General features: G+C 38.3%; 1 pseudogene; it reads left to right on the top strand.

Moving 5' to 3' along the window:
* Positions 1-10,827: 10,827 nt before the first annotated feature.
* LOC118989278 (lys-63-specific deubiquitinase BRCC36-like) lies at positions 10,828-11,668 on the top strand (annotated as a pseudogene).
* Positions 11,669-12,658: the final 990 nt, after the last annotated feature.

Raw genomic sequence — 12,658 nt, 5'->3', positions numbered from 1 at the left:
GAATCAAAAAAGTAAAAGAAACATTTCTGGAAAAGAATGATGTGATTATATGTATACATACAGAAAAAAACATAATAAAATTTTTGAAATGTGAAAATTTGCTTTTTAAAGAACTTTTTATTGTTCTTTAGCCTATGAACTTTCTATTATTTTCCTAATATTCTTAGGTACTCTGAAATGATCTAATGTAATGTTTTCTTTGTTTTCCCACACTTGTTGAAAAGCTAAGCAAACTGATGGAAGAAATAAAAAAAAACAATTAATACTTTTAAGGTAGAGGGGAGATTGATATATGTTTTAAACATGATTTAACACAAAAATTTTGACCTATGGATATTTGCAATAAATCTCCAATAGTTTGTTATATATTGAATTGAGTTATATGCAAGAGCCTTCTTTCACCTTAACATAACATCTTTGTTCTTCTTCTTTAGGCTGTAGGTCACTTTTTGTTCATAAAGTGAATTTTCTCTTATATTTGGACACTATGAAATCTCAGATAAGAATTTGAAAGACTGCTTATTGAAGAAACTCAATACTTAGATTCGTAATAATAAATAATGTTAAGTAGAGAAGATGATATGAAAAGGGCAATGGTTTAAATGAGAGGAAAAATAAAGGGTTAATGTGAGTTGGTTTGTATCTTACTATTCAACTATGTTTTTGAAACTTTACATATGAAGAGCTTAGTAAAAAAGGGAAAACAACTAATAATGATTTGGGCATCATATCAAGAAAGATTGACACACAGGTTTTAACAGAAGAAGCTTTCAGGGCAATGGTCAAGCCCAGTTCCCAACACCAAGTACTCTTCCAGAAGAAGTGGTAGATTTTGAAAAAATCCTTCATCAAACAGGAGATCAACAAGGGGGCTAGATAATTTTGATCACCAGAGCTTTGTAAAGGTGAGAAACAAACATAAAGAAAAGCCACATTCATGGGAGATGTTCTAGAACACCCATCTGGGAAGAACACATGATGAGGTTCAACAGCATGAGAAATGGTATGAAAAATTTTTGGCTCTAGAAGAAAGGATAAAAAGATAATAATTATGATAGCTGCTGTTGTTTATTTCTGTGCTGTAGGTACTGTGCTAAATTCCTTAGTGTTTATGAACTTCACAACTCCAAGAGTTACGTTGCAGTTTCTACCACCCCTACCCTGCCAATCTTAGTACAAGGTGAAACAGGCATTGAGAAGTTAAGTAACTTTACTTAACTAATGGAACTATGGTTTGCTTTTTTCAAGGCTTATTTCTTTCTACCCAGAGAAATGACACAGTGAGCCAGATAACTTCTGATTGTGGGCATACCCCTGTGCATCCATCAGAAATATGGGAAATCCAGATCTGTCAAGGCTTTGGTAAAAGGCATCTTACTAGCAAGGTTGCATGGTTTTCATTTAAAAAAATAACAGAGACAGTGGGAAAAATTCTTTGACTGATAAACGTTTCACTGAGGTTCAGTACTTCATCCTCATTACTTAGTTAGAAAGACTCAAAATGTTGACTGCCCCACAGAAAAGTGCAGCAGATGTCTAAAAAGTTCCCTTTTCACAAAAATATTCTTCCAACTTTGGTTTGTTAGGGCTTCTCAATCTTGGTACAGTTAACATTTTGGGCCATGTAATTCTTTGCTGTAACACCTGCCATGTACATTGCAGGATGATAAGCACCATTCTTGGCTTCCACCCATTAGTAACACTCCCTTACTATTGGATAATCACCCCCTGTGATGATCAGAAATGTCTCCAGACATTGCCCAACATCCCTAGAAAGAAAAGTTGCCCTTGGTTGTGAACCACAGGTTTAAATGCTTGAAGTCTGAGTCACATCTTTTACAGGCTTCCATTATTATAAATCTCAACTCACTTGATATAGTGACAAAAGCATGACTATTGAACAAATGACATACCTCGGCAGCATCAAAGGAATATTCATTCAATCTTTAGTCTCAATCCAACAAGCCACACAAGCCAGGGTCTTTTTTGTTTGTTTGTTTGTTTTCTTTTGTTTAAATAAAAGAAGGTGTGGAAGTTTCTTTGAGGAAATAAGTCGTACCAGAATCTAAAATAAACAAAGGATTTGTTATATGGATCCTTTACATAGACTATGTAGAATAAACAATATAAATGTCTTCAGTTGCAAGCTCACAAAAGAGATGTCAAATATAGATTTCTTATGTTTGTTTTAAAAGTACATTAAGTATTTAGGAAAACAACACTAAAAAATGTTACAAGCAACCTCTAACAAACTGTAACTTCCACCACAGAGTAACTTTTTTAAGAGTATACTCACAAACAGTGGTAACTCAGTACTTGTTGATAATTCATCTGGGACTTGTTAACAAGTTTGGAAGTCTCTGAGATCAAAGCAAGCAATGAGTGATAAGTACTTTCTTCTATGAGGCAGTCCTGTGACTCATACAAGCTCCAGCAAGTGTAATGAGTCAAAATCAAGTGCCAAGTGCTGAAACACATTTCTTATCTCAAGGGGAAAAGTACAAGGTTTGATGAGCTCTGAAGCCGATGAGTACGAAGGTGTGACCACTGCTTTTCAGGCCAGCACTCAGTCTACTGAGTCATGCCAGTCAGGGTTGACTGTATTTTTAAATAGGTACCACCATACAGTACCTTTCAGTTACTATAGTGTAAGCCCTTATGTCAAGTTTTACATATTTTTGTATATAAATTTTAAGTCTTTTTGATTTAGTTGTTTTTCAAGTACAGTTTTTTGTGTTCTGCTTCCCTCCCAGCACACCCCACCAGTGCTCCTCACCTCCCTTTCATATTTCTGTATAATTAATATAGTATCACTTAGTGGCTAAATAACATTTCATAAATGAGAGCTCTATCAATTTCATGCTTTGAAGGCTTGAACTGTTTTACACATTTTAGCTAATAATGTAGAGTGGCATTTTTGGTAGCGTTTAGAGGCATTCTATCATGTGTATGTCAAAACCCTTATATGATCAAAATCACCCATGGAAAAAAGCCTGTTATTAACTTAGGTGTACATTACATTATTTCTCAATGAGTACATCTAGAAGTATTTTCTACAGATTTGGATCAGACTTAGGTGTATATTATATTATATTATATTATGTGTATATTGTATTATTTCTCAATGAGTCCATCTAGAAGTATTTCATCCACATTTGGATTGGATTGACCATTCTTGAGCTAACAATCAAGTGAAATATTTGAGATATTTTCAAGGGCCAGTTTGAATAGAATTGTCTTTCTGAGCATATACACAGTGTGCAAAGTTAATCCTATTTATGTATAGTGAGTTAAATGCCTGTGATATGACTCCACTTTGAACATCTCAGACATTGGTGGTATGCGTGTGAGAGAAATCTTAATTGCAATAATGTATTCAAAGGACTCTGATTTGGCTTTCCTGAAGAGGAAGAGTTATGGCTGCCACATTTGTAAGAATCATGGAGGACAGCCCTCCGCTTTTTATCCAGCCTTTTGATAATGTGGTATTTGCTGAAGATACACAGAAAAAAACTGAATGATATAAGCACTTAAAATTATATAAAGCACTTTGGATTGCTGAGTAAGTGTAACTTCAGTTCACATGGTACATTTCTTTAGGAAATACATCTTCTAATAAAGGTAGTGACTAATTACAGTTATACCCAAACTTCTATTAGCTCAAATGATTATTCAAAAACCAAAAAGCAAAAAACTATTTTAGGCATGAACCTTTGGTAGATTATTTTCTTTTCCCTTAAGATTTCTTTATGAAGTTTTATAGAAAACATGATTTAAGCAACTTATATATATTTCTTTTTTTGAAAAAATAATTGCTAGACACATGTTATTTCATTTTGTTATTTCATTTGGGTAGTTGGAGAACATGTGGAGCTTACTTGCTGCTGCAGATAAAACAGTGATAAAACAGTGATGCTGGAGTCAAAACATGGGCTCAAGTAAAGTATAGTCTGAAGACTTGTATAAGAAAAGCAATGCAAGCAGTTACATGTGCAAATGTATGTCTGTGTACAGCACTGAGACACATCATCAGTGATTTTTGATATTGTAGGAAGTACTGGGAATAACTCAAATATAATAGTTTCAATAGTTACTTAATAAATGTTTATTTCCATAGCTTGATTTGTGGCATTAGTTTCTGTATCCAATTTGGTTGAAACTGTGGCCTCCTCCAGAGTGCGTCAATTGGAAAATTTATACTGAATCATTCCTGTTTCTTTATGTACCACATCCTCACGTTCTCTAGGTCCTTGATCTTCTCAAAGCTAACTTAAAACTGTTGACCCAGCAATTCCACTGCTAGGAGTATATCCTAAGAACCCTGAAACACCAATCCAAAAGAACCTATGCACCCCAATGTTCATAGCAGTACAATTTACAATAGCCAAGAGTTGGAAGCAACCTAAATGCCCATCGGTCAATGACTGGATCAGAAAACTATGGTACATTTACACAATGGAATTCTATGCTGCAGAAAGGAAGAAGGAGCTCCTACTCTTTGCAACATCATGGATGGAGCTGGAAAGCATTATGCTGAGCAAAATAAGCCAGGCAGTGAAAGACAAATACCATATGATATCACCTTTAACAGGAATGTAAACAACAAAACAAACAAGCAAGCAAAATGTAACCAAAGACACTGAAATACAGAACGTGCTGACAGGTTCCAGAGGGTAGAGGGGAGAGAAGCACAGAGTAAAAGGGGATAGACTCACATGAATAAGTATGAAGGACACATGGACAATAACTAAGACGAGGGGAGGAGATGGGAGGGGGTGGGGAGCACTAGGGGGGTGCAGGGCTGGGAATACAAGAAAGAAAACTGTACTTGAAAAAAAGTTAAATAAAAAAAACTGTTCACAGTGTGCTGCCTCCCAAATATTGAAGGAGCAGAGAAAGTTGGTTAATCACTGGTGCCCTTATAAGAAAAAGGAGAAGGAGATTTGAGATACAAGAGACAAGCAGAGAGCTAAGGGAGGTATGAAACGGAGCTCCCTGAGAGTTACAGAAAAAACAACCCTGCCAGTACCTGGATTTTAGACTTCTGAGCTCCAGAATGAGGAGAGAATGAGTTTCTGTTGTTTGGAAGCCATTAGGTTTCTGGTACTTTGTTCCTAACCTTGCAGGGTGATACATGTGCACCAAAATATATGTAGAAGGGTATTTGGGTCTTATTTATTCCCACAATGAAGTAAAAGCAAAATAAACATTCACCAAAAGTGAAACAGTCAAACTCTGGTCTAGTAAAGAAAACTCTGTGGTAGTAAAGTGGTTGAGGTAGATCTGCATATGTACTGACATGATCTGCATATGTGCTGACATGAAACTGCTCATTATGCATGGTTACATGATAAAGGCCAACATATGCAGAGGCACATTTTGTTTCAATAAATTGTAATTATAAATGTATAGGAAGAAATCTGAAAGAATACATAGTAAAAAACTGTATGTGGGGAAATAGATGGGAACAGATGAGGATGCAAGAATAGATACTTTAATTTTATTCTATATATCTGCATTGCTTGAATGTTTCCAACAAATATGTTTCTGTATTTAAAAATTCAAGTTAAAAAGTCAGCTTAACTTCTCTTTTTTGTTATTGTTTTTCTTTTTTTAATATATTTTATTGATTATACCATTACAGTTGTTCTATTCCCCCCTTCATTCCCCTCCACCCGCACACTCCCTCCCCCACTATTCCCCCCCCCTTAGTTTATACCCACGTGTCTCAACTTCTTTAGATTCTATATTTCCCCCACTATTCTCGCCCTCCCCCTATCTATTTTCTACCTATCATCTATGCTATTTTCTGTGCCTTCTCCTTCTCCCACACCCCTTTTCTAACCCTCCATGTGTTCTTCATTTCTATGGTTGCACTCCTGATCTAGCTGTCCCCTTGGTTTGCTTTTGTTTAAGGTGTGGTTGTTAATAACTGTGTGTTTGCTGTCCTTTCACTGTTAATATTTTTCATCTTCTTTTTCTTATATAAGTCCCTTTAGCATTTCATATAATAAGGGCTTGGTGATGATGAACTCCTTGAACTTGACCTTATCTGAGAAGCACTTTATCTGTCCTTCCATTCTAAATGAAAGTTTTGCTGGATAAAGCAATCTTGGCTGTAGATGTTTGGATTTCATGACTTGGGATACTTCTTTCCAGCTCCTTCTTGCCTGTAAGGTCTCTTTTGAGAAATCAGCTGACAGTCTGATGGGTACTCCTTTGTAGGTGACTGTCTCCTTATCCCTTGCTGCTTCTAGGATTTTCTCCTTCATTTTAGTCTTGGCTAATGTCATTATGATGTGCCTTGGTGTGTTCCTTCTTGGGTCCAACTTCTTTGGCACTCTCTGAGCTTCCTGGATTTCCTGGAAGTCTATTTCCTTTGCCAGACTGGGGAAGTTCTCCTTTATTATTTGTTCAAATAAGTGTTCCACTTGTGGCTGTTTCTTTCCCCCTTCTGGTACCCCTATAATCCGGATGTTGGAACGTTTAAAGATGTCCTGGAAGTTCCTAAGCCTCTCCTCATGTTTTTTTGAATTCTCATTTCTTCATTACTTTCTGGTAGGATGTTTTGTTCTTCCTTCGGGTCCATTCCATTGATTTGAGTCCCAGTTTCCTTTCCATTGATATTGGTTTCCTGGACATCTCCCTTCATTTCAATTAGTTTAGCCTTCATATGTTCCTCTAATTTGTGACTATAATCTAACAGTTCTGTGAGCATCCTGATAAATAGTGTCTTGAATTGGGCTTCTGAGAGGCCTGCAGTTTCCTGGTCACTTAGGGTTATTGGCTCTGGGACTTTGAGTTCTTCTTGTGCCATCTTTTGGGCTGTTCATGCCTGTTCAGTAGCAGGATCGGAGCCCTAAAGTGTTCACTAGAGCAGGGTAACTCAGTCGTTGGGTTGTGACTTGTATGTGGGGGCGGGGTCAAAGAGGGACAAAGGCTTCCTATCTGCCACCTGCCCCGCTGCGGCCCCCACTGGCACCTCGCCCACCATCATCACTAGGCTCACGCGTTTCATTCCACTGCACGCAAGTGTGCCATCGCTGTCAGCCCTCCGCCACTGGGTTCTCCCCCTGGGGCCTGCATGGTATGTCTCACTGTGCGTGAATGTGCGACCGCAGTCAGTCTGCCACACACCCTGACTGGTTCCCGGCTGTCTGCACGCCTCGGTCAGGGGATCTGTCCTGCCAGACCCAGCTCCGCTGCTGGCTCCGCCTCTCTTACCGTCCCCCTTGAACGGTTCATAGTTGTCAGACTTCCGTATAATTCTGTTTTCTGGTCTTTGGGTGTGTCCTAGTTCTCCAAACTTTTGTTGTATTCAAACTTGGTTGTGGGAGAAGGCAGAGTGTTTCCACCTATGCCTCCATCTTGGCGGAAGTCCCTCAGCTTACCTTCTGTTAAAAACACAATACAAATAAGCATCTTTTAAAACAATATTTAAGCAACATAAAGAATCATGAATATGCAGAATATAAGCAAAGAAAAATAAATGACATTTATGTAAACCAGTACACAAATATTGGTGTTTTGCTCATGTCAGAAACAATGTACCTTATTTAATATTTTATCACTTTCAAAAGCATTGTCAAATACTTGGTTAAATTAGTTCTTCCCCTGATCTGCATTTCCAAAGAGAGGAAAATGAGAAACAATGGGATTTAAGAGACCTGACCCAAGGCCACACAACTTAAGTGGCACAACTCGCCTGAAATCCCAGGCTTCTGACTCAGAAGTCCTAGTGCTTGCTTTACTGAAGTATTGTGTAAAGGTCTCCATCGTGGAGACCGTTGTGTGTGACACTTAAATACATTGTGACTAATTAACTGGACTTCACCATGGCCTTTCACTTAACTCCAGAGCGGTAAAGACCAGTGTTGGTTCAGACCTTCATCATCAACCTCTGCAAATATTGAGGAATCACAAGTTATCCAGGTGGAAATTATGTACTCCTTTCTCTCAGCAAGAACACAACCAGAGAATTTTAGAGCTAGAAAGAGCAGGGACTATTATAGTCCATCATTTTACAAAAGACAATATGATGGTTCAGAGAGATGAATCATTTGTTCCCAATAATGTAGCTAGGTAAGGATGGAAGCAAATTAAAAATGCAGTTTTTTTTGTTTTTGTAGGTCTTTTTTATTTTGATTACTGCTATCTGTTGTTTACTATATCTCATAAAATATTAGGATTAAGTGTTTGGGAATGTAGATAAGGTGGATTAATATTAAAAGGTAAGATACTGAATGATTTTCAGTTTCCATAGATTTCTTAGTCAGATTATTGCCTTTTAAAAATAATATGCTTAAAGTGTAAGCAGTTTCCTGTGGCTGAATGGAACATGTTTCAAGTTTAACAAATTGTGGAGCACCTCTTTTGGAAGCATTATGATCAAGAACTGTTTGCAGAGATCTCAGAGGGTTTGGATTCCATTCCCAACTATTCCTAGTCATGTGGTTACCAAAGTAAAAGTGGAGTTCAGCTGCCTACCATCAAATACAGGCATAGGAGAAATGTTGTTTGGGAAGGAAAAAGGTCTTTAATAAAATGTTGCACAACTTGGGGAAATGAGGGACTTCTGCAAAGCATAGACAAAACCTATTCATCCCTGAAGGGGCTGAAACCCAAAATCAGGCCCTAGAATTCCACTCTATCCTTATCTGTCTGCTCTCCTGGAACCAAGGGCTGCTAATGGGACAGTTTTCCATCTTCAGGCTCCCTCTCTGGAATCCAGGTGGTCTTGAGCTGCAGCTTCCCATGCCTGGGGCAGGGGCAGGGGTGGAACAAGGAGCTCTGTCAACTTCTGTACCTCCTAGTGCAGTGACTGTGTCTGTGGGTTCCAGAGAGAGAGCAACAAGTCTCTGCCCTCCCTTCATTTAAATCTCCTGGAGGCTTCTCCTCTGTGTTCTCTGCAGCTAAAACCTCCTTTTTTTCAGATTAGATGGGAAGGTCAGCACTGCTCCCTGCCATTCTGTTAACCTTTAGATACACATGCTGGTCTGACCTGTGTTTTACTCCTTAAGTCAGGAACTAGAAGTGGATAGGAGGGATTTCCCCTTCATCACACTCTGCCTTGTGCAGACTCCATGCAAGGGCCCCTGCCCGCAGCACCTCTGCAAGGTTAGAGAAATCTGTCCTCAGATGCTCCCTACATTGTTTACTGGGGCAATGTGACTCTTGTTTACCCTTTACCCAGGGACACAGCCTTTCCTGCACTGCTTGAGACCCTCCCTCTTGCCCAGCCATCTGGCCATGTCTCCCTGTGTCCATGAGTCTGTTGGGCCACACCACAAATCTCTAAAATGAAATTCTCAGTTTACTGTGTTGTAGAAGAAATGTTGTGAAATCTCTAACCTCCATGAAAAAAATTCTTCCAGCTGCCTTTTAGTCTAATAGGTTCAATTGTAAAAGTATTCTGTGAAATTTAGAAAATGTGTTAAAACATTTTTTAGTTATAGAATTTCACATTTACCTTGTGTGTATCTCTCTGGACATCCTGGAATAGGTTGTATAAGGGGTGACCTTTTATTAGCAAATCTCGTGTAGTTTTTTGTTTTTAAATATTGCATTGATTGTGCCATTCCAGTTATCCCAGTTTTTCCCTCTTTCCTGCTACCCTCTGCTCAGCACTCCCTTTCTCTCCAATAGTCCCACCCCTGACTTCATGTTGTTGGGTTGTGCTTATGAATTCTTTGGCTTCTCCATTTGTTATACTTTGTCAACATCTGCCTGTCTACTTTGCACCCACAAATGCCTTTTAATCTCCACACATTTTCCCACATTTTCCCCCTTCCCTTTTGCACACATTCATGTGATCTCCATTTTGCTTTCTGAAGTAATGTGGATTTTGACAATGTATTATTATATTTTATATATTATATGTCTCCATAAAAGATAAACTATTTCCAGGTCACAAAATATGCTTCACTTTATGACTCTACCATGGTGGAGATGCATCCACCAAATTAGCATTTCCCAATTCTCTGTATCACACAAAGGTTATTTTCTCATTCAGCATGCGATTTTCCAGGCACAACTAGTAGGTCTTTCATTGGAGGCAGGGTTAGAATCAAAGAGATATCTGTTCTGTTTTTTTTTTTTTCTTTTAACTGTGCAGCTGTGTGTGTTAGGCTGCCAGAACACTTTCAGGGTTTATATTTTGTTTGCTTGGATACTTGATTGCCATTTTTTTTCTGTTATTGTGTAAAAATACTTGGTGTGTTATGTAATAATCCCCAAAGAACTTTTACTGTATGCTGCATATGCATCCAGTTAGTAATTTGGAATGACTGGCAAGTTTATGTGAAACAGATGGTTAGTAACAGAATAGGATCTAGAGTCCTAACTTGTCATCAAGTGTCTTATTTTGTGTATTGTCTTTTGGACTTTGATGATGAGTACCGTTTGCTTAATTACAAACATAATGTGCATATTTTGGTATCTTTTTACACTGGACTGTATACATTTCATGGTATGCCTCATACTTCTAACTAATTATTACTTTAATGCAATATAATCTTCCTCTTGAGTAGATACATTATGTTATATTTAATCCATCCATCAGTCCCTGTGTGGCACACAGTTGGAATTCAGAACCACTCACTTGCTGGAGAGTTTTAAATTGGTTTAAATTTAAGGATTCCTAGTATGGAAACCGAGTAATGTTTCCAAAAGTGTACAAATTCAATGTGTAATCTATTCTGTGTATTTCAGGGTATATGAAGCTGAATAGAGCACAGTACCTGATCTGAAGAACAGAAGAGTGGCTGGAGCTCTGGGTTGATCAGGCCTGAGTTGGCCCGAGGCAGTCGTGAGCAGGTTCAGACCAAGATGGTGGTGCAGGTGGTCAGATGCTATCTAGTTCGTCTCAACCATGCTCTGAGCACAGAGAAGGAGGAGGTGATGGGACTGTTAATAGGAGAGGTGAATGATGACACAAAGAATGACTCTAATTTTACATGTGCCAGAACTAAAACACACTCAGTTGCTGAAAAGGATAACACTGTTCACATTTATTCTGTAATCGTCTTCCAACATTCTGATAAGAGGAAGGATCGAGTTGAAATTTCTCCAGAGCAGCTATCTGCAGCCTCAACAGAGGCAGAGAGGATGGCTGAACTGACAGGTTGTCCCTTGAGAATAGTGGGCTGGTATCATTCCCATCCTCATATAAATGTTTGCCCTTCACATGTTGATATTCACACACAAGCCATGCACCAGATGATGGGTCAACAATTTGTAGGACTTATTTTCTCCTGTTTCTTAGAAGATAAAAGCACAAAAACTGGCAAGATACTCCACACTTGCTGTCAATCTATTCCGGCTCAAAAGAAGTCAGAGTATGTGCAAATGGAAATCCCAATCCATATTGTACATCATGAGACCATTGGTAAACTGTGCCTTGAAACAGCAGTTGATCTGCCCAAGATCCTGTGCCAAGAGGAGTAGGATGCATAGAGAAGGGTTGACAGTCTTACACATGTGGACTCAGTAAGCAAGGTCCATAATGGCTCAGTGTTCCCCAAGAATCTGTGCAGTCGGATGTCAGCAGTCAGTGGGCCTCTCCTGCAGTGGTTGGAGGACAGATAGACTGGAGCAAAACCAACAGCATTTACAGCAGTTGCAACAAGAAAAGGAAGAGCTTATGCAAGAACTTTCTTCTCTAGAATAAAGTGCTCTAGAACAAAGTGGGCGAGAAAATGGGGGAATGGAAAGGATCCATGTATAAAATTAAGTAAGCTCCGTCAGTTTTGAGGAAAAAGTTGTAAGGACTCACCTTACCTTACTTCAAGACTTATTGGAGTAATCAAAATGGCATAGTATATAACCATCTGGTTTTTGACAGAGGGACAAAAGCAATTCAACGGAGGAAGTATAGTCTGTTCAACAAGTGATGCTGGAGTAACCAGACACACAAAGGCAAGAAAACAAACTTTGACATAAAATGCACACCTTATATAAACATTTAACTCAAAACGTGTCACAGACTTAGATGTAAGATGTAGAAGTATAAAATAATTAGAAAAAGCACTGTCCTGGTAAGGTCTGGTTGGATGGATTGAGTGCTGGCCTGTGAACCAAATAGCTTCCAGTTTGATTCCCAGTCAGGGCACATGCCTAGGTTGCCAGCCAGGATCCCCAGTTATTGCATGCAAGAGGCAGATTATCAACATATTCTTCACACATTGATGTTTCTTTTTCTCTCCCTTTCCCCCTCTTAAATTAATGAATAAATAAATAAAATGAATACATAAGGGCTTTAATAAATGAAAACATACCAAAAATCTTAGAAATAAAATCATAGACAAAATTTTATTATCCTTGGAATAAGCAAGAGGTTATCAGTCCTCACCCCTAGGCACAGTCTTAGAAGGAGAAGTTGATATATTGGACTTCATCGAAATGGAATAACACCATGCCAAAATTTTCAGAGGAATAAATTATTGAGAGAATTATTTGCAAACTATATATCTAATTAATCTAGAATATATAACAGGAAAGACCAACACTACAATTAGAAAGTGGGCAAAGGGCCTAAATACATATTTCACTTGAGAGAATAGCAAGGAAGCACAACGAAAGGTGTAATTTAAATATACATATACTATATGACCCAATCATTTAACTCCTAGACATTTATCACAGGGAAGTGAAATCCTGT

This window comes from Sturnira hondurensis, unplaced genomic scaffold (assembly GCF_014824575.4).
Source record: "Sturnira hondurensis isolate 20B ecotype Veracruz unplaced genomic scaffold, ASM1482457v3 Scaffold0006471, whole genome shotgun sequence".
Classification (NCBI taxonomy): Eukaryota; Metazoa; Chordata; class Mammalia; order Chiroptera; family Phyllostomidae; genus Sturnira; species Sturnira hondurensis.
This window is presented reverse-complemented; position numbering and strand designations above follow the sequence as displayed.